Below are 22,971 nucleotides of genomic sequence, written 5' to 3'. Positions count from 1 at the left end.
AGTTGATATGGATGCTATAATATCTGAAGATTACCCTGAAGGGTCAGTCTGCCTAGGATATCTCCCACTCTTCCTTTAATGTAGTGCCAACGGAAACCCTTGAACATTTTCCTTTGGTGACACCAGTCCCAAGTTGCTAGATCTGTACTGTCAAAACACTGCAGGTTTCTGTACTTCTTCTGTAGAAAAACCAAGACCTTTCCAGAGGGTCAGAGTGAGATCATGCTCAAAGGTGTTAAGCTTCATTGAAGAGAACCTTTCAAAACACTGTAAGATTCATGAATAGTTGAAATGCTATGAGGAGGAAGACAATAGAATAGCTTTGCAAAGGACACAGCAGAGTGCTAATTAGCTTAATTAAGGAGGAGGAGCCTCCTGAAATAGTCCTTAGGGATGAAGTCATGTATGCCAAAGCACACAAATAACTTCAATGTTTTGAAGTCTTGTGGAAACATCTGGCAGCAACATGCAGCTTTGGAGAAACTTTTTTTTAGTGCCTCCAGAAAGGAAAATTCCTTGATCATGAACTGCATTCACAAAATGGGGGTGCAAGAGCATGTTTGTTTGTTTTTATACTGCCCTTATTTTCCTAATGTTGTACAGCACCCTGATCTCTTTAGATAAAGATATCAGGGTGGTGTAGAACATTAAGAATGTAATTTTCGCAGCATAATGAAAAAAACATAATACAGAGCATAATAATCATACTAACACAGTCCATCCACCACATTTAACAGGCCACAGATTATTACTAAGATTCTCAGAATCTAGGGATGGTTTCTTAAGGAACTGCCTTATCACTGCCTCCTTCAAACAGGCAGGAACTGCCAGGAGATGAACTCCAGGCAGCTGGCTCTTCCCTGCTGGATTTTTATCAGAGGGGTAAGGGTCCAGAGTGCAGGTAGTCACCCAGACTGATGGAAGTGCCTTGTCCACATCCTTGAGCTGCATCAACTGAAATTCATCCAACAAAACAGGACCAGACATCTCCTGCACATCTCTTGAGATTCAACCACTATAACTGCAGAGTCAAGGTCCCGATGAATGCAAGTGATTTGATTCTCAAAATGCTTGCCAAACAAGTCGCAGCAAGCTACCATTGGTTCTACCACCTCATTTGGGCCAGTATGCAAAAGGCTCCACACTACCTGGAAAAGATGTGCTGGATGGCATAGTGAGGATGCAATGGAGGTAGTAAACTATGCCTTCTTTGCTGCCTCCACTGCCACTGAGTAAGCTTGAAAATGCACACTTTGGTTGTATTCAACTGGAGTTTTCCTCCACTTGCATTCAAGCTGTCTCCCAGCTTGCTTCTTTGCCCTCAGCTTGGGATTATACCATGGAACCAAAAGGGCTCCATGAAGCAGGAGAGGGTGCTTAACGGTGACCGTGTCAACAGCCTGAGCCAACTGGAGATCAACCAGGGCTTCAACAGGAGTGCCAGTTATATCAACTGGAAAAACCCCCAGAGCTGCCTGGAAACCATTCAGATCCATCAACCTTTGAGGGAGGACCATCCTAATAGGTCCCCTGTCTCTGCAGAGGGGAAAGGGTGCTGAAAGCCTAAAGCTCAGCAGGAAGTGATCTGACAATGACAAGGGGCTGATTTCAATATCCCTCACTTTCAGATCACCCTCTTCGTGCCCAGCCAAAAAGACAAGATCCAGAGTGCGACATTGAGGGATGCCTACGTCACAGACCAAGCAATTCTTCAGTTCATGGAGGTGCAGGTACAAGGTCTTCCTCTCTGTGCTAAAGTAAGCATATACTGCAGTGGGCAGGAGGACAGAGAGAATTGCAAGTAAATAAAGAGATAGGAATGTTTCAGAGCCTATGGCCTCACCCTCAAACAGCAACATTGGGAGTTTTGTGGGACAAAGAAACTTCGTGCAGAATAGGTAATAATGCACAATCTTTTCTTTCTCCACCTCCTTGTTCTTCAGGGGGAGAAAGAACAAGAAGATCGAGTATAGTTTCTCACCCCTTTCCCATCGCAAAGATAGCACAGCAAGTAATACATAAAAACCAGTCAGTGGAAAATAATGTGTAGAAGGCAATTTGTTCTGTGGCAAGCAGTTGATCCTCTCAAAGTCACTGCAGATTATACCCTCTGCCATTTCTGCTCTTTTGGTTAGCAAGGGGAATAATGTATAGTGCTGGAATTGGTATGTTTTTTTAAGGTTGAATGAGGAAACGTCAGGGGTCACATAACATAGCCTTTTGTCTTGTGCCTCTCATGAGTATTCATATTGGAGAGGTGCCTTAAAGCTTGTTTCATGAGTGCTATTGGAGAAGTATAGAAAAAAGAAAATTGAGTTGCCAGTGGAAATGTCTCTGTGACTTCCTTGTTCTTGTGTTTCCCACAATTTTATTTTCCCTATAGAATAGGCTTTATCGCTTCTTGGACCTTAAAGCTCAAGCTAGTGAAGACAGAATGTGGTGGATACCATTTTGGCAGGCAGCACTCACTGATGGTCCTTTCATTGTGTTTAGTGTAGTCTTGGGTCAGAGAAGGTCATCTTTCCCCCTCTGTCACCTCACCCCCTCTTTGGGCGAGATGCTAGGTCCCTGAGGTTCAGACCCTGAGACTCAAGGAGAGGCTCCTGGTGGGATAGGTACAACCATTTCCTGTTAGAGAGAGTCAGCAAGCATAGTTGCCACTACCCCTGTGACCAAGGTTGCAAAAGTCAATAACAGGAGATTTTAAGAGCTCTAGACAGAAATATTTTCAGGTCTGCACTAACTTTTAGGGGAGTCAATCCACATGCCGTGCCATTTCTATCTAGTGGTAATGATAAAGCCTAAACAACTAAAGCAAAATCCGATGGCCAGATTGCTCACTAGGGCAAGACTAGTTAAGCATTTAACACCAATCTTGGCTCCACTGCGCTGGCTGCCAGTTAGTTTCCAGGCCCAATTCAAAGTGCTGGTGCTGACCTATAAAGTTTTACACGGCTCAGGGCCGCAATACCTTAAGGACCACCTTTCACCATATAAACCCACCTGGAACCTGCTGTTGTCATCCAAGGCCCTTCTCTATGTCCACTCTGCCCAAGAGCTTCTGAGGATGACAACACGAGAATGGGTCTTTTCTGCAGTGCTTCTCCATCTGTGGAATGCTCTCCCCAGAAAGGCTCACCTGGCACCACCATTACATGTCTTTAGACACCAGAAGAAAACTTTCCTCTTTACCCAGGCCAGGTTCAATCCCAGGTTGCAGGTTCAATCTCCATATGGAACAGCTGCATATTCCTGCATTGCAGGAAGTCGGACTAGATGATCCACAGGATCCCTTCCAACTCTACAATTCAATGATTCTATGTCTGTCGTTGTGATTTCCCCCCTGTGATTGTTGTATTGTTTTTTATTATTATGCTATATAAATTATGTTTATAATGTTGTACACTCCCTTGAGATATTTGGATAAAGGGCAGTATATACATTGAATAAATAATAAATAATAAAAACCTATAACCATGAGCGTGTTTTCCAGTTCCATTTCTTTATTGTTCAGTAAGGTCACGCTGCCCTGCAATCCACTCCAGCCAAATTCCAATCTAACTAGGTCAAGTTGTAAAATTAATTCTGGAATTGGAATGTGCAAAATTTGCTGCAGCTTTCAGTTCCTTCAGTTCATTTCAATATTTTCTGTTCTGTATATGACCAGTTCACAAATGCAGACTGATAAAACACTGTGAAAATAAATACTGATGTGATTCCTTTTGTGGGGTGTTTTACTGATGTGCACATTCACATGGGATGCAATGATAAAATAACACACTAAAAGGGTATTTATGCAACTGGTCATACTAGGGTTGCATTTTTGCTGCATTTTATCAATATGCATATCACATGTGCATCTATAGAACACAGTGCAAACAGAATATTGATACAATCACATGCATGACTCCATCAGCACATGCTCACAGTTAATGTAAAGGGGGGAAGGGTGTAATGAAGAGAAAGCTGTGGCAAATTGTATTCACATGCAGCATTTTTACAAAATTCAGAATTTATAAAGAAAGAACAGCAATGGTTTTCTAATGCATAAGAAAGGAAGAACTCTGGATATTAGGAATTTTGGATCACTATAGCACATACTCATGAATTTTCCACTCCACTTTCAAAGGATTTCAAACACTATTTGTGGTGCCAATGGGAGCTTTAGTTCCTTTTGCAATTTGCAGCAGCCGTGGTGGTGGTGGGGAGAGAGATTTCCACTATTGGGGTGCAGGGTTGACACCACCACCGCTGCCTATGCACTGTAATCCTGTGGGAAATCATCTCCCTGCACCTATGTTTATATAGTTTCAGTCTCCTGATGTGACTGCAGTCCACACAATTCATTCAGGGTGCAGTTAGGTTCGAAGTTACCGTAAATCTGTGTAAGGGATCATGATGTCTGGAGTCAGACAAATGGTCCACAGTTAGTAGTGGCTGGCTTGGTGAGGCAGAGTTGTGGAGCTGTCCTCATGAGACCAGGGGCAGCAACAAGGTTGGGCCCATGGTACACACCCATTTGTCTCGTCCCAGCATCTTCTCTTGTCAAACAGACATTGCAGGTTTGCAAAATTTGTTTTAACTGAAAGCTTTACTACCAGGTTTTTTAGAAGACACCTGAAGGCAGCCCTGTTTAGGGAAGCTTTTAATGTTTCATGCATTACTGTATTTTAATATTTTGTTGGAAGCCGCCCAAAGTGGCTGGAGAAGCCCAGCCATATGGGCGGGGTATAAATAAATTATTATTATTATTATTATTATTATTATTATTATTATTATTATTATTATTTTGTGAGGTAGAAGAAACACGTACCACAGGCAACTCTAGCTCTGTTCTACCACATTTGGCTTTGTGAAAAAAGCTATTGCCTGCCTCTAGCCTCTGTGTCCTGTCCACAGTCTCAGATACTGTCAGGCTGAAGGAGTGGTCAGAGAGATCTGGCTACATGTTTAACGAAGGCAGTTTATACAATTAAAACCCATGCACCTTGAATCTTTGGGCGCTGTGCTTCAAGAACAGGAGAACCTTGATGGCGTTTACTTATCTATTTACAACGTTCTTTAGGAAGAAAAAAACAGCATACATTACCCTCTCCTGTTATTTATGCAGCCAAATTCTTATGCAGGTACCTGGACGTACAACAAGCCTTATCTGTATGATATTCACAGTGCAACGCTGATGCAGTCTTCTGCTATCTCTCCTCTGTCGACACCCTACATTCCTTGCATCTCTCCTTTAACCCTTGACCCACTTAAAACCTCTTCGTTCCTGCCTCACATCTTCCATGTGCAACAAAACTGCTAAACAAAGGTATAGGTGATATTTTGATTTTGCTCTTTTAATAGTTTCTAGAGTATTATAAGAGAGCACTGTTATCGAAGGGAAAAACTGAATTCAAAAGCAGCTGTCACCACATCGCCAGAGTTGTTCTGTTTCTGTTCATTACAATGGAAGGGTTTTAAAATGTTAGAAAGGATTAGAGTGGTTGTTTCAGTGGTAGTCCTTCATAATAACTTGTATCTTTTCCCCACTGGAGGTCAAAGCAGCTTAGAGAAGGCAATTTTCAGCAGGAAAACAGCATGAGAGGAAATAGTTAAGAAGCTCTACTCCTCCTGCTCTGGTCTTCTGCTACAAATTGAAACCTCAGCAGTTTCTCTCTCTCTCTCTCTCTCTCTCTCTCTCTCTCTCTCTCTCTCTGTGTGTGTGTGTGTGCGCGCGTGCGTGTCTGTGTGTGTGTAGTCCCTCCAATAGCAATTACATGTATAGTTCTGCCAGTGGGAAGTTGGGATGACAGAGAAATTTGATTCAGTTTACATTTAAAGGCGAACTTAGCTAATTCACACTTTCCAAAACAAGATATGAACTGAGACATAGCCACACTTCAAAAGTCACTTCTCCAAATTTTGCAATGCAATGCAATTCTCCAGTATATATAGAAATTTGTGTGCTAGCACAGGGTTTTCCAAACTTGGGCCTCCAGCTGTTTTTGGACTACAACTCCCATCATCCCTAGCTAGCAGGGCTAGTGGTCAGGGATGATGGGAACTGTGGTCCAAAAACAACTGGAAGCCCAAGTTCAGGAAACCCTGTGCTAGGGTAAAGTGTGCATATAAATGTCTATATCAGCAAAAAAATAGCCTACAAAAATGCATTATGTTAGGATAACTTGCTTTGCAAAAAATGTGCATAATAGACAACTTTGAATGCAAACATGTTTATTGGGAGAATTTTGCAGTAAAATACTGATTAAGTTTCATGAGGACTTTTGAAAAGAAAAGAAATCACAAACAGATATTGAAATATGAAGAACTGAATACAAGATTGGAAAAATGAGAAAATGAGAGAAATCAAAATCAACATATTCACCCATCCCTAGTGAAAAGGGGGACTTTTTTTGTATAATTAGGATGCATGCCAAATATTAGAGGCATTTTTCTACACAAATTGCTCAACAGTAAATATGAGTCCAAATTAATATCCAAGTCTTAAATTATCATAAAACATCCTGGCAGTGCACTCTGTGTCAATTCCCCAATTTATTGACCATCCTATATGCTAGATTATATTAAGGTATGTCACTGAGAGAGCCAGTGTGGTTTAGTGGTGAGAGCATCAGACTAGGAGCTGGGAGAATAGGGTCTGAATCCCCACTCAGCCATGAAGCTCAGCCTAACTTACCCCACAGGTAGGGTAGACTGAGAGGGTTATAAACAAATTATTAGGTTAATTATTCAGTTCAAGTCTTCATTGGTCTAGTGCAGGCTTCCTCAACCTCGGCCCTCCAGATGTTTTCACATCATCCTTGACCACTGGGCCTGCTAGCTAGGGATCATGGGAGGTTGAGGAAGCCTGGTCTAGTGTCATCAAGATGTGTCCCAGATATATGCAAGTCATGGGTATCTTACCATCCTTCATTCCTTTGCCACGCCAAAACATATACATGTGATCTACAAGATGTACTGAACTTACAAGTATTCCAGAGTGACTTGCTTCCTTTAATGTAAAGAGCAAGCTAAGGTCCTTGGGTACTTCATACATCTGGCCTTCACTGTAACTGTGAGATTTCCTGAACTTGTTTACACGGCTTTATTGTCCAAGCACATTACATTACCCAGTGGTGATTTATAACCAAAGCTGAAGATCAGAATACAAATTTGAAGGCGATAAAGATCTTGGCAAGGACATGCATCCTCAGTTCAGTGTATTCAAGACAGAGATCCTGCTGTTCGTCTATTTGGGTATCATATATTGCTGGGCTTCTCTTTGATTTTGCCTCACCTTGACCAACTTATATTACTAGTGCAGATATCAGGAAAAGCCAAGGAATTCCTGTACTAATGACTTCCTGCCTAAGATCCAGCCACTGTAACGCTGCCTCACAAAGATGGAGAACAGAAATACAGGTCTGTGTGATAGCAGACATAGCCAAGACTAACATTGACAGGTTGTAAATAGAGCTGAATACGAAGGCTGAAAATGCTTTTGAAAAAGCGATCATCATGGTGTGTACAGTCATCTCACTTTCACCTCTTGAAAACAGGTTTTTGTACTTCTTTCAAAAGCCTACAAAGGCTATTTGATCAGAGGTGACAAAAGAACAAAAGCAGTCTGAGTGTACACCATGGGAAGCAGTTTCCAGAGGGGAAGTCATTGTATTGTCGCAGCAGAAACGCACAAGCTTTTGTGCACCAAAGTCTACTTCATCAGATGGATGGACTGTATCTCAGCCCAGTGATTCAGTTGGCAGGTATGTACATGAGTGTAAAAGGAGAGGATGTGTGTGAAAAAGTTGGAATTAAATGGCAATGAAATGCAAAAAGAACACTCTTTGACAATGTAATTATGGTTGATGCATGATGTAACTGAAAGTTTACATAAGACATTAAGAAAGGGAGAAAGGCACAGTTTCATTGTCCCTCACCCCAGAGTCAAACATAGTTTCCATTTAATATGCTCAGACTGCTATTTCAATTTATAAATGGCTCAGTGTGCAGAATTATGGTAAAGGTGGCCTTGAAAGAGTAAGGCGAGGTGATTTAGAAGAGGTTTTTATGGGCTATGAGGGGCCAGTGTTGGGTACCCATGGCACAGCAATTCAGTCTGGAACGGTTTCTAAAAAACCCTCTCTGTTTCCAACATATGCTGTGATCCAGAGACATATTATACCACATGCTCCAGCACTGCCCCAATGCCTCTTTGCCAAATCAAGGAAGGAGACATCTTCGACAGCCTCGCCTTCCTTCTAAATGCAATGTGCTCCCCCCCCCCCCGACTGCATATATTCCATTCCTGTAACAATGTGGGATGGGGCTGAAAATTGATGCAGCATTTAAAGGTGAACCTACTTCATTTGCACTTTGCAGTTCAGTATGCAAACCAAAACATAGCCATCTTTCAAAAATTCTCCCTTTATCAAACTTCACAATGCAGTACACAGGGAATGTGCAGAAAAATGCATATAAAGTATGTGTAAACATGCATTTATCTGGGAAAATAACATGCAACATGCATATTCCTAGGATAATTTGTCAAAAATGTTTATATTAGGTAAAAGTATATTCAAAAGGTGCCTATTTAAAGAAATTCCTACAAAAATGCTGATGAATTATCATGGTGACTTTTTTTTAAGGGCAAACTGATGCGGAAATGTGGAGAAATGAACCTAAATGATTACCCGGGCCCTGCCAACTGTGTAATTGTGTTGGCATTGTGTGTAAGGAGAAGACCCTGTGTGAGAGATGTAGGGCATCATTACTCCTCGTGCCAGTACCACCAGCTCCCAGGGAGAGGTGACATGAGCCTGAGTAGAAGCCATGCCCAAGACCCCTCTAATGTGATTCTGTTGGGGAAATATTGGGGTCCAAGCCCAATGCTTATGTTGTGAACTCCCCTGAGATCTGCGAATGAAGGGCGACATACAAATTTTACAAATAAATAAACAAAACACAACAAAACTGGGGAGACAGAATGAGAAACTGAGAAACCAAAGTTGCCGGCTTTGCCAGTCCATGGTAGTAACACACGTGGTAGCGACATATGCTTTGCAGAGTTATATGGCTGCACTGGGCTAGGGTAGGTTGGCTGTCAAAAAGACCTTTCATAACACCATATGATTCATATTAATTGACATGAAAACATTTCATCAAGGCTCAGTATAGGCCAGTGAATATGCTACATACAATGATGTATAACTAACCTTGAAGGGATGTTCTGCAGAAGGCAGATTCTTGGAACAATGCACTGAATAATGCAGATGAAAATCTCCAGTGATATGCGGATGTAAAATCTGTTAGGAAATACTTGTACAGTGGTACCTCAGGTTAAGTACTTGATTTGTTCCGGAGGTCCGTTCTTAACCTGAAACTGTTCTTAACCTGAAGCACCACTTTAGCTAATGGGGCCTCCCGCTGCCGCCGCGCCAACGGAGCATGATTTCTATTCTTATCCTGAAGCAAAGTTCTTAACCTGAAGCACTATTTCTGGGTTAGCAGAGTCTGTAACCTGAAGCATATGTAACCTGAGGTACCACTGTATGTATATAAGACCAATATTACCCTCCCCAATTATCCTTCTTTTCATGCTGAAATTCTCTCAGGAATATCATTCATCGAGCCACTAACAACCTATGATTTATTCTTCTCCTTTCAGAGGCAATTAACTTCTTCATTTTTCATGCAACCAAATTCATTCTAAGGCCGCTCAAACCAATACATTAGGAAAAAGAAGATAATAACTGTATGATGAAGGTTCCAGCACACCTCAGTGGTGAGGATATTCCACAACCTAGGAGCTGCCACAGAGAAGGCCCTCTCCTGGCCTACCTACTCTGCCACTCAGGAGCAATCGTGTCAACAGCTCTACAGATCTCATGAGAGCCTTGACAGAAGTGCTAGCCATGTCAGCCAGAACATCCACCGAATCATTCGGGAATCTATCGGATTCCATAGTCTCCATCTTACTAGGTCCCCTACTACTGCAGCATGAAGTAGCAATGTTCAGCTTGAACCACACTAGGGAACGATCCATCCATGACAATGGACCAGGAAAGGAATGATTAAACCAGCAAAGCAACCAAAAAAAGGCAGTGTGGTGCAGCAGACTGCACTGTGAGAAGGAGAGGGAGGCAAGATGTGCCAACTAAACTATCCAGCCCCATCTTTGGCTCTCACCACTGGCCCAAGACAATTCCCTGCCTGCCTCCATGAAATATACTTGGAGTCACGTAGTGATTTCATGCTCTTTATTGCAGCTTGTAAAACAGTGAATGAATTTCCCCCGAAACCTCAGGCTTTACGTACATTATTTACACAATGAGTCCCATCTGATTGGTTGATTCTGCTTCCCTCCTGGAGCCTGATTGGGCTGCTCCTGCAGGCCAATCAGGTTGTTGCATTCTAGGATCCTACCTCCCTATTGTTCTAGGATCCAAGCTTAGTACATAACACCCCACTAAACAGCCTTTGAACCTACTTTCTGGTTGAGCTGACTCTTTGTGCTGACTAGGGTGGTAAGGCAATTGGGCGTGGAGTGAATAGCAATGCCTCAGATTGTCAAACCAAAACAAACTTAGCTTCCACAATGTAAATATTTATTGAGAAAATACTATGCAGTGAAGTTACCCTAATTTTAAAACATTTCTAACAGTTTTATCATAGAATTATAAAATTGTAGAGTTGGAAGGGAACATAAGGGTCATCTAGAACAGCCCCATGTAATGCAAGACTCTTTTGCCCAATGTAGGGCTTGAACCCAGGACTGTGAGATTAAGAGTCTCATGCTCTACTGACTGAGCTATCCCATCATAAGAGCAAATGAAAATTACACAGGAAAATACACCCATCTAAGAGGCTATGGTTTTCCTACCCATGCCAACACTTAACAATTCCTCTCAGTCACAGGATTGCAGCCTTAGTTTAATTCTGTACTATTCTTCAGCTGTAGCAGATGTTTTCTAGTACAGTTTACAATTTCTAGAGTCAGTGTACTTTTTAAATGTATCATCATACTTCAAAACTGTGAATGAGAGTCAGAAGTAAGTAAGGAGGTCAAGAAATTAAAGCTTCCCACATATGTTGTATTTTTGGATATTTCTACTACCATACTAATGCACTAAAAAAGAAACAGTTCTAAGTAAACACAGTCAGTCTATCCCTGCTTGGGGAAGAACATACATTGCAACATCAGAATCCTATTTATCTTCAGAATTTGTAAAACACACAGCACACAAAGCACAGCCCTGGATGCACACCCCAAAAGAGATCATTGACTTAATTGTATGTGATAACACTGTCTTAATATAGTTTTCAGTTCTCACTGCCAGTTAAGTACAGAAGCAAACCTCAAACACGTTGTTGCACAGAATGAGTTGTTGTCAAAGGCAGTGACATCTTAAAATAATAGCAACAGGAAAATGATATTGTTCATGCCCTTATCTCTGAGTGAAGGGAGATTCCAAGGGTTCCTGAGCTTACCCAGGGTTCTGTGCCTCCATTCACCTCCCAGCATCAGCCAAAACTCACACACAAAACTTGCCCCGCTAGCCCATTGCTTCCCTTCCTAGAGGAAGATGTGGCATGCAGCCAAAGGAGGTAGGGAAAGGACCATCCTCTCTTGCTGGAAGCATCTTCAGCTGTCACTATGGCAACACATCTCACTCTTCAAATGCTGATGATGGCACTTTGCTGGGCTGCCTAAACCCATTAGCCTAAAAGAGGAAGTGCTTTGACCAGCTTCTTCTGCTACATTCTAAGCCTTATGGATACAGAACCACAGGCCTGGAAGCAACCCACCGATATCATCCAGACCAACCTTCCCATCCTATAAAAACAACATGCTTCAAGATCCCCGTGGGAGTGCACTCCACTTGAGTGCTTGGTTCTTCAAAAAGCAATGCTCCCCCCCCCCAGCAACAACCAGTAATTTCCAGAACATTTTCTTCCTTTTTAAATAACTGTTTTACATTCAACAGAATGGATGTTCCTTTTCCAGTACCCCTTAAGGAGTGAAATTGACTCACTAGATAATAAAGTCACTGCAAGCTAGCCTTGAGAGCATCACCTATTCCATTTAACTTGTATAGGATTTGAGAAGGCAACTGGAATTAGGCAACTGGAGTGAATAGGCTTCTACTTACCATTAGATCCCCCACAAGCTCAGGGCTAGTGTCTTGGTAATAAGGGGGATGCTCTTCTTCCTACTGTACACCTAAACAATTTATCTGTATGCAGCCTGAACTGCAGAATTGTTTTGGTGGTTCACTAAAGAGAGCGGGGGGAGTCTTTTCCTGGAAAGGAAAATTGTGTGCCATTGTTCATCCTGTTTTGTGTGAAGCAGATAGGTTGATTTGCGTGTAGGGTGAGGTTGCTCAATTGCACTTACAATACACTAAGTTGCAAGGAATGCTAGGGAATGATTTATGAGGCTCACAACAGCAGGGAAAAGGTCTAGATTTGTTATTGCAGAAAACGATTGCAAACAGCTTCTATACGCAAATTGCTGTTTTGCAAAGATCACAGGCGTCCATAGTGGGCCATATACGTTGGGAAGTAGGGGAGGGAGGTGGCACTGGGTTTCGCCGCACCACAACACTCTGCCATGGTGAGAGGGTTTTGCTTCTTGACCTGCTACCGGAGCAGCAGCAAATATGAGGGAAGAGGTCTCAGCAGCTCAGTGGCCTCCTGGCGCTCTGATGGTTACCGCAAGTATAAAAGGATCTCAGCAGTTGGGCTTCATGAAATGGAGGGTTGGAGGGAAGGTGGATAGTAAGATGTGCTGGGACAATAGCCAGCAGGCAATCTTTCTCTTGAACATGGAGTTGCTGCCTGAGATGTTGGCTGATCAAAATTAAAGGCAACCTGCAGCAGGGCAGTTACCCGAGTGAGGAAGCTGTTGATCTGTAGGCCACTCATCCATCTTGCACTCTTGCACAAAGATGCATATGAAAGTCTTTCCCTAGGCAGCCTTTGGCTAGAGATTGCATGTGGGACCTTGTATATGCTAAGCCTGTATCTGCTGAGCCACAGAGGTAACTTGACTATATGTCTGGAATCCCTGGGTACGTTGCATGGGGCAGGGAAGTGAGCACGCCACATGCCTCATCCAGGCGAGACTGCCAAGGCCCCACCATGGGCCTTTCTTCTTTTTCTCTTGTAGCTGTAGTGTTGCTCCACATAGCATGGAATAACTATTGTATGCTGGCCTTTTATTGTGACTGAATTCAAGAGGCAACCACCCTGCTCAACCTTCTGCCAGCTTCCCCATCCCAAACTGTGGCTTTGGGGACCCTGAATGAAACATAAATGGTTAGCTTTGCTTGGTGGGCTTCAGAGCCGTCTTTCCCATAGGGCTTAGTGGTGCATCGGGCCAGGGCGTCAGCCTCTCAGGGGCGCCCCAGCAAGTGGGGGAGCTGCATGGCTTTGCCAGCAGCCTCCCCTTTCCCTGCATGCCTGCCAGCTGCGCCCCGCCAACCATATGGCTGGTGTTTGTGCAGCTTGCTTCCCAAGCCTCTGCGGGGATCACTCTCCTCCCAAGGAGGCTTGGGAGGGAAGCTGTGTACCTGCCAGCCATATGGCACAGCTTCCCTCCCAGGCCTCTGTGGGGATTGCTCTCCCGCAGTGGCATGGGGGAGAGTTGCGCCCACCCCGATGGCTGGCAGTGTGCAGCTCCCCCCCATCTGTAGTAATTTGGGGGTGCTGGGCGGGTATTTGCACCCTGGCACCAACCCTGGTGGACTTGATATTTTTCTCTCTCCCACAGAGGAACCCGGACCTATATTCAGGAGCAACGGCCATGGCAGGGTGCTGCTGCTGCAAGGTTGCCTTCCCAACACTCTCATTGCAACTGCTTACCAGGAGGGTGTGGGGCAGGGTGAGGTCAGGGCTGCATGGATGTGCCAGCGAATCCAATCCAGTGGTCCTGCCGGTGTACCTGATGTCACTGCCATCCTGCCCTATCCCAGTAAGCAGGAGTAATGTCAGTGTGACAGGGCATCACCCGACCTGGTTGGCTGCTCCTGCTTCTATCTCCTGCTTCCTCCTGTGTTTCCTCAGAGCCAGCTCGCCGTATTCTTTCCTGTTGGAGTTTCCATTCTTCCTTACCCATATGTCCCAAACATTTGTTCCCCTTTCATAGACACCAACACATACGTCTCGTGTGCAGCAGGGTTCTTAAGCATTTCCTCTATGGAATCCTCTGCGCCTGAGTAAGGTTGAAACCCTTCACTGTGAAAACATTTGGGTATTCTATGCATGCCCTGAATGAGAAAGACACCATATATATTTGCTGTTGTTTTATGGCTTGTTGATTATGTATTATTTTGTGACTGTATTTGTGTACACAAAATGACACACATTAGTCCTGACAAAACAGGCACTATGGCAGCAGGTCCATAATGGTTAGCTGACTAGGGCTGTGATGGTTAGTTGATCTCTGAATGTTTCCGTGGTTTTCATAGAACCATAGAAGTCTTCTTCTTTTTTCCATTTAGGAGAGTGTGTACCTGAGGTCCTGTTTACTGGCCTGTCCAGCCCTATTGCCACCTGCCCCTTCATCTGTTAGCAGCCCCCGTTGGCACTTATGCTGGTACTTTTCTGTTGCTGATCTAATTTTCACTCTCTGTGATGATTTTTAGATTGCGTTGTTGTGTTTTTAGGTTATACTATGATTTGTAATGTTATAGTTGGTTCTTTAACATGTTAGGAGCTGCCTTGAGGGGGGAAACTCTGTAAGGTAGCTTGTAAATACATAATATAATACTAATAGCAACGATAACCACTGCTGTATTCAATACCTTACACAGCAAAAAAAAGGGGGGGGGAAGGGGGGGAATAGCTACTTTTGACTTGTCTCTATTAATTACATTTCACTAACTGCTCTGGTGTCCAAAGACATATGACAAACTTAATGATAATGAATAATGAGTAAGGCAAAATTAAAAGCTTCCTGTGGAATTTTTCTTTGAATTGCCCCAAGATGAAGAAAGGAATAGCTAGGGGGGGAAAGTGGAACATGAATTCTAATTTTTATGCAGAGGCCTTAAGAAAACAGTGGTATTTCAGATTTGAGTATTTGGCCACAGATGGACATTTCATGCTTTCTTGACAAGTCAGAACACTCCTGCCTTGTAACCATGTAATGGGGCACAAGGTTTGAGCCAAGCTGCAAATGAAAACAGTCGGCCATTCACCAAAGAGTTTCTTACCAGAGCATCATTTTAAGACAGCCCTTTAATAGTATGGACGGATGAGAGGCAAGAAAATTAGAGACCCGGGGATGGCAAAATAGATTATCCCTCCTAGTTTCTAACTATAGCTTGCAAAGACTGTCTATTGCTCATTAAAGCCTTCAGCTCTAATAAGATAGACTCCCCTTCATCCTCTGTGCTAAACTGCAGTAATTAACACGTTCGAAAGAGGTCAAGTTTAGCTGTTGAAAGTAAGGAATCTCTTGAAAGATACCTTTGCATTTTGAAGCTCAATTTACAAAGATACATTGATAGAAATTGGATTGGAGCACTGCGAAAACTACAGTGGTCACAGGGTTTATAGAATTCAGCTCTTGCTGAAAGCGGCAGCTTGAAATTAAAAGGAAACTGCTCTTTAGCATTGTAGTTATATTTGTTGGTCAGCAACCATGTTTTGGATCACAGTGAGGGTCTGGATCTAATCAAAACATGCCCAGTGGGGTGGTTGTGGTAGCTATGGGCAATGCTGGTGGCAGCATAATCAGATAACTTCATGCCATGCCAATTAAAACGCTGTCCTCAAAGAGGACAGCACCACCCCCAATCAAAATGCTGGACTGGGTATGTCACAGGGCACCCAGTGTGTGAGAACTGCTGTAAAACCTGATCGGCTGAGGACAGCCTATTTAGTAGCATCAAGCATGGCAGGAGGGGGAAGCAGAGGGGAGCGAGAAGAAAGAGGGTGCTGCAGGAGCACTGGTTTCAGAAATAGCTAGCCCTCCTTAGAAAGTGAGTTCTGAAGCTACAGATTGCCTCAATGATAACCACAGTTAAATAAATCAAGCAGACAACGAATAAAAATGTTGGCTGTCTGTATGAAACAAGGGGGTAAGACCCAAGCCAACTCTATTATAGCAGAAAGAGCTTCAGTTAAACTGGGAGGATTGTTTTAAGGTAAAGGTAAAGGTACCCGTGCCCGTACGGGCCAGTCTTGACAGACTCTAGGGTTGTGCGCTCATCTCACTCTAGAGGCCGGGAGCCAGCGCTGTCTGCAGACACTTCCGGGTCACGTGGCCAGCGTGACAAAGCTGCATCTGGCGAGCCAGCGCAGCACACGGAAACGCCGTTTACCTTCCCGCTAGTAAGCGGTCCCTATTTATCTACTTGCACCCGAGGGTACTTTCGAACTGCTAGGTTGGCAGGCGCTGGGACCGAGCGACGGGAGCGCACCCCGCCGCGGGGATTCGAACCACCGACCTTTTGATCAGCAAGTCCTAGGCACTGAGGCTTTAACCCACAGCGCCACCCGCGTCCCTGGGAGGATTGTTTTAGAAGGCAAAATACTCAGGCCAGTGGGTGTCCCTGATAATTCTGAGTGTGATAACATGATTCGCTTCTTGGTGTCCTGGTGGAAGGGGATTCCCCGTGATCTGAACATACAGACTTTGGACACTGTTAAGATGCATGGTGGGAGAGGGGACCTGAGGTTACCATGTTCCAAACCATGCAGGGCTTTATAGATTAAACTCATCACCTTGAATAGCCCTTAGGAACAAAGCAGAAATTAAGCAGATAACAATACGGACCAGAGGACACAAACAAGATTCTGCCACTGGTGAGGCCATAGGCTAACCCCTTACCTTCACTTTCAGGTTTGATAGAATCTGTTTCAGGAATCCTTCTGCACTAACAACAGTAGTGTCCACATACTAGCATCAAACAAAATTGGGCAGAAATTGGACTGTGGATTTAAGATTAAGATAAGAAATATAAATTACGTCAACATCATGGGGCAAAAGAGGCTTAGGCTACATAGATAAGAATGCTTGCAAATCACATCATGTGGTGTGCATCGTTCCACTACTGACAGCTTGCACGACAACACTATCCAAACATGGACTATATTGATTGTTGAAGGATATGATCTATCCCAAGGCAGACTGCTGAGTGGGGAAGATTAATAAGGCTGTAATTCTGTAGCTTCATAAACCAGTGGAAAGCATTCAGCTGCCATCTCTGGAGCTTTAAAAAAACCCACTTGGCATAGGATTTTTCCCACCCCTTGTGTGATACTAACAGCCTAAAAACAATAATTGCTGCCCAGCAGTGCAGAAACATAATCAATGCACTTATTGAATTACAGAGGCAAAATAATATTATCATCCAAATTACTGAACTGGCCCCTAAATTTTCTGATCTTGATTTCAAATATAATTTAAGTGAAATTGAGAGATATAATCGGATTTAAAGGCAGCTCTGTCTTTAAATATAGTAAGATGTATGAATAGAAAAGATAATGCTATCCATTCTAGATTGTGCCACCAAGGTTAAATATGGAAAGCTGGAGGTTAATGAAAACAGTTTGGCTAAGACAGGAAGACAAATGGCTTATGAAAAAGAATGTCTGTGTCTTACTTGGCAAAACAGTGAAAGAAGGATTTGCAATCAATGAAAAGGAATGCCGGAAAATTAGCACATTTAACTTTATTCCTGTATATGGAGGTAGCAGTGTTGGCCAGGAGTGCCTTTCATCAGCTGCATGTTAACCAGACTCTGCCCTTTGTTAGAGTAGGGATCCCATGAGGCTGATCTATGCTTTCATAACCTCAGGAACTTGTTATGTGCTCAGATCTTTGGTCCACCAGTATTGTTGACTCTGACTTGTGAGAGCTCACCAGGTTTTCAGACAGCAGCTGCTACAAGCCCTACCTTGAAAGCCCATCACAGCCATAGGGCAGGAGCATGTCTCCCTTGATGCACGTCTAGTTGTGGTCGTCAGATCAGACCCTGCTTCATATTTCCTCATTGTGGAAATTGAAAATATTTGTAGCAATATTCATGGATCCAAATGAGAAGGGGCATGGGATGGGTGGGGGAGAAGGTGCAGTATGTGCTATAACATGCTGCATGTTAATTGGAAAAACACCAGAGGGAAAGAAAGCAGTATGAAATGGCAAAGAGATTTATTACACCCCACCCTTGCATTTGCAGCCGACCCTGAACAATGATTTTTATTTCTGCTTTTTCAACTCAGTGCACATCTGTTTAAAATATATGCACACATTTGGAGTGCATAGAACAGCAGCACATACAAAGCAGCTGTTTCAGAAGCTGTTTGGGTAGGTCTGTTGCTTGCCTTTACCTCCTTGGGAACATGAGATTTGCTGGTAAGCTGGTGGGCAGGTTACTAGGCCTGCAAAACAGGCATTCCTCTAACACTGTCAGCAAAATGCAGAATAGGAATAATGACAGTAACAGCACCAGGACCAGAGGAGAGGCAGGAGCCAGAAATATGAGAGTGAGAAACAGTGAGAGAGGATACAGGAGGTTAAAGAAGAATAACCTCAAATGCTTTGTTGTATTTCCAGGAGTGACTGATCAGGATGATAGCCTTTCACAACTCAAGCAGGAAGCAAAAGCGGCTCTACTCACTGTGGTACTCTACTTCTACTAGGGATGTAAGAAACCATTGTTTTTCATTATGCCTTCTATTGGTTGCATGCTGCCCTGTTTCTGTTCTGCTGCAGTTCATCTTCTGCTGAAATAACTGACCGCTGTGGCAAAATTACGCAATTTATATAATTAATTACATAAATTATGTACATTATGTAAGCTACATTGTCATTACATTATTCCACCCCATTCATTTCAGTGCAAAGTAAACTCAATGCAAATAGCGGTGGTGGGAATGCAATCAATTGTGTATTGTTTGTGGACTGAAAGCAACAACAACAGTGAATACTGATCATATTCACATAGTGAAATGGATTGATTTCCATTTTGGTCAGGGGAGAAACAAATCAGCAATCCCGGCCTCCCAGCCCCATTTTGTTTTTGTCCGTATTCTCCAACAACTCTGATCTCTACTCTGAGTACCATTAGCCAAGCTGAAGCAGTGCCTTAGATAAGGCATGCTTGGGTTGGGGAGAAGTGGGAGATTTTGGAAAACAGAATTGTGCATGCGTCTTAGATGCCCTGTTCTTCCATTGCCCTGAGGTATCGCAGATGACACTGTCCCATTGCCGTTGCTGGAATAAGATACAGCTGCTGGTTGAGTTGTCTTCTGTTTGTGAAATTGGAGTGGAGGGGCGCCATCTTGTTTTTTTTTGCCTCGGGCAGTAAAATGTCTTGAGCCAGCTCTACCTCAGCCACAGCTGCCCTTCCTCCCATCTAACACCTCTACAGCCACCAAACCACTTGAAATTTCTCTCCTTATGTACAAAAATGGGTGCTCACATTCCAAAACTGCTTTTTGGAAGATTTGGCATGGGATGTTTTTTCTTGTGCTCTCTGATGTTTCTGTATCAGCCTAACACACAGTTTCAGTCAGTCCAGTCCAGTCAGGTGACATGTATTTAAGAATAGAAACAACTTTCCAGACCAGCAGCACAAGGCAGTCGGCCAGCCCATCCTGGCAAAGAGCACGCAAGCTCATTGGCATCAAACCAGAACGAGAACTGCTGACATAAGAGTCATATGTATTTGTCTTTATGTATGCAGCTCGGTGTTAGAGCTTCTGCTTTCCATGCAGATGGTCCCAGGTTCAATCCCTGGCTTCTCCAGGTTGAACTGGGTGTGCCCTTTGCCTGAAATGCTGAAGAGTCACTGCCAGTCAGTGCTGACAGTTCTGAGCTAGATGGACCAACGGTTTGGCTCAGTTGAAGGCAACTCCCTATCTTGTGTACAAAACACCAAATAAGATGTGGCCCTCCATTAATGACCAGTGTTCCCCAGGCATCACTTAGCTGAACAATAGGATAATTGTTTATTTCCCTTCTTAGTGGATTGCAGTATTTGCTAGGAAATCACTGTTAAACAATTTAGTTTTATACCACACTTAGGCTGCAATCCAATATTCCAATGGTGGGCTAACCCCCAGTTCATGGTCCTAATCTGCCCCCACCCCCAGCAAATCCTTCACAGTAGGCCACTTATTTTGTCTGTGACTGTGGCAAAAATACGTTAAAAATAGACACAACATTGAAATAAGTGGAGCCCAGTGGCCCAATGTCACACCTTCCTGGTAATCACATCAGTCATTTGATGAGTGGGAGCAGTAACCTCTCTCCTCAGCTGATTTGCATGGGTGAGCTAAGGAGGAGAGGCACAAATCCTATTTGTATGTCTCTATGTGTGTATGCACATATGAAAGAGTGTGTGAGTGTGTGTGGGCTGGCCACCCCCAGACATGTAGCCCCTGGAGGGTTGGCCAAGAGTGAATGTGGGCCTCAGGCCAACAAACTTTAATCCCCCCAGTATTCAGATTTTCCTGGCAGTAAGCCTCGTTGAATTTAATGAGACTTACGAGTAGACATGTACTGTATAGTAGGAATGAGGAGCTGCTGTTGGGCTCTGACTCCCATTATCCCTGACTGTTGGCCATCCTAGCTGGGGCTGATGAGAGTTGGAGTCCCACAAAATTGGAGGGCCGCATGTTCTCCAGCCCTTGTATGCTATTTCCATTGCTATCTGTTTGTGGTAATCCTATTTATTCACCTCTATCACAGGCTGAAGAAAAGAAGCTGGACAGGATCACTTCAAGACAACATTTCTGACCCTCCATTAATGACCAAATCTGGTAAACCCACAACATGTGTTGACATGGTTTGTACAACACACAAAGCCAAACTATGACTTACCACAAATGTGTGAGCTCCATGACCACTTTGCTCATCCTTCTGTTCTGCTGCTGCTGTGCCACTGTGAGCTAAGCCATTGTTTGACTTAGCATGTCATCTGAACCCAGGCTTAGGGTTTATTGCCTGCAGACAAACCACAAGCAGTAAGCCATAGAGCAAACCTTAGCTACAGATCATGGATTGCCTGGAGTGAGACAAACCATGGGCCTGGGTTTGGATAATACAGTAAGTCAAACCATGAAGCACATTAGCAGCAGGACTGAGGAACAAAGCATTAATAAGTCCACACATTAATGCTAAGCCATGGTTGGGATTCGCATTACATGTGAAGTGGGGCATTGTAGTGGAATTTGGTAAGGAATTGGAGGGAAATAATATTAGCAGAGAGCACTAGATATGGCATGTCTGTAGCTGGGCTTATTCCTTTTAACTCCAGCTGCTGATAATTCCAGAATCTTCCAGCTTTTGAAATGAGCTGTCAGTAATCCCAGACATTTTCCTACCTGAGGCAAAAGACAAGGTGGCACCTCCCCGTCTACACCCAGAAGTCACCCAAATTGCTTCTTGAATTGTATTTCAGTACTGGCAAAGGACAGTGCCCTTCACTGCAGGCTAGCTAGTACATACAGCTCTGCCCACATCCATCAGCATCTGAGGCAGTTGTCTCATTCTGCCTAACGGTAGGGCCAGGTCCCTAATGGTCATTGGAGCCTTTTACAGTACAGTCCTATCTGTGTATACTCAGAGCTCATTTCAGCTTACTTCTAAGGAAATGGCTGTAAGATTGCTGCTTTACTTCCACACACACAGAAATTTCAGATTGTGAGGGACAAACAACATAAAAAAGAACTATATTTATGCAAACAACTCACATCCTTTTCTTTTTTTTTAAAAAAGAAGAAACATATTTGCTGTTGTTCTTAGCTTTCTCAGACCCCCCCTTTCTGCCACACACACACATATTTTTGAATCCAAACATAGCACTAAGTGAAGTTTGTTTCAATTTGTTTCAGGAAAACAAATTCTGTTACCACAGAAAATATGGTCAAAATTCTATTTATAATCTTTGCTACTTATTATGGACAGATCTCCCAGAATATTAACTGTACATAATAACTGTGAACAGATGGCAGCCTCAGCTCTTTCTTGTAAAAATTATTAATTCTTTTATCCCTACCATCCAGTGATCAACCACCTGGCTCTTTATTGCTCTGACTCCTTCCTCCGCCCCTCCCAATTCCCATCCTCAGATGTGATGTGACCACCTGCTGCAATTCCAATTGTTTGGGCATAACTCTAAAAAATAAGGTCTAGAGCAGGAATAGTCAAAGTGGTACCCTTTAGATGCTCTGGACTAAAACTCCCACCAGTCCTAGCCAGCCTAGCTAATGGTCATGGATGAAAGGGACAGTAGTTCAAAACATATGGTGGGGACCATGTTGGCTTTCCCGCTTCAAACTAAGCAGTGTTTCTGGTTACGCTTGAATTCTGCTTAGTTTAAACTGTGATTTGTTAAAACAAACCAAGAACAAGTGATCCTGACTTGTTCATTAACCACAGTTAAAATGAAACCGAATTCTCCAAGTTTATACATAATAGAGAACTCTGGTTAGCTCATGGTTCAGCATTGTACATTTGAATCTTTCCTCATTCTCACAGATACGTGAACATATGAGTGTTGATGTAACCATTTACATACATCTCAGGAAAACTTTCTTCCTCTAGTTGACAATGTTGCTAACTTGTCTGAATGCCAAATCATTGCATATTTCCTGAACTGCTTATACACAATAAAATTCGTAATCACATAAAATCGCTCGTGTAAATCTTTTCCCATCTCTTTTAATAAAGAAGAACATTATTTTCTGCCTCTTCCCATTTTGTGAAGATATAGTGTATATTCTTGTCGGTCACAGCTGTGCTGTAGCTGACTGAGTTGTCAAAGAGGCTGCTCTGTGGACTTAAATGAAGCTGGAATATGTTTAATGTTCAAGAAAATATGTTCTATTATGAATCCAGATAAAACAACTCTGCTTCCCAACTGAAATACATAATTTCCATCTGCCACTTGCCTTAATCAGTGACAAGCACAAATGGAAGAAAACACAGAACTGCATACATAAGCTGTGCTAGCTCTAAAAAGGACATTT

The 22,971-nt window shown here is 43.2% G+C and overlaps 1 long non-coding RNA gene across 1 annotated transcript; it reads left to right on the top strand.

Annotated features, from left to right (window-relative positions):
• The first annotated feature begins 7,546 nt into the window (after positions 1-7,546).
• Positions 7,547-22,642, top strand: LOC114591223 (uncharacterized). The gene is made up of 3 exons (XR_003705214.2): positions 7,547-7,748; positions 18,551-18,640; positions 20,690-22,642. It is a non-coding gene; the product is annotated as an uncharacterized LOC114591223 (long non-coding RNA).
• The last annotated feature ends 329 nt before the right edge of the window (positions 22,643-22,971 follow it).

This window comes from Podarcis muralis, chromosome 2 (genome assembly GCF_964188315.1).
Source record: "Podarcis muralis chromosome 2, rPodMur119.hap1.1, whole genome shotgun sequence".
In the NCBI taxonomy this organism is placed as follows: domain Eukaryota; kingdom Metazoa; phylum Chordata; class Lepidosauria; order Squamata; family Lacertidae; genus Podarcis; species Podarcis muralis.
The sequence above is the reverse complement of the archived record's forward strand: the minus strand, read 5'-3'. Positions and strand labels throughout refer to the sequence as shown.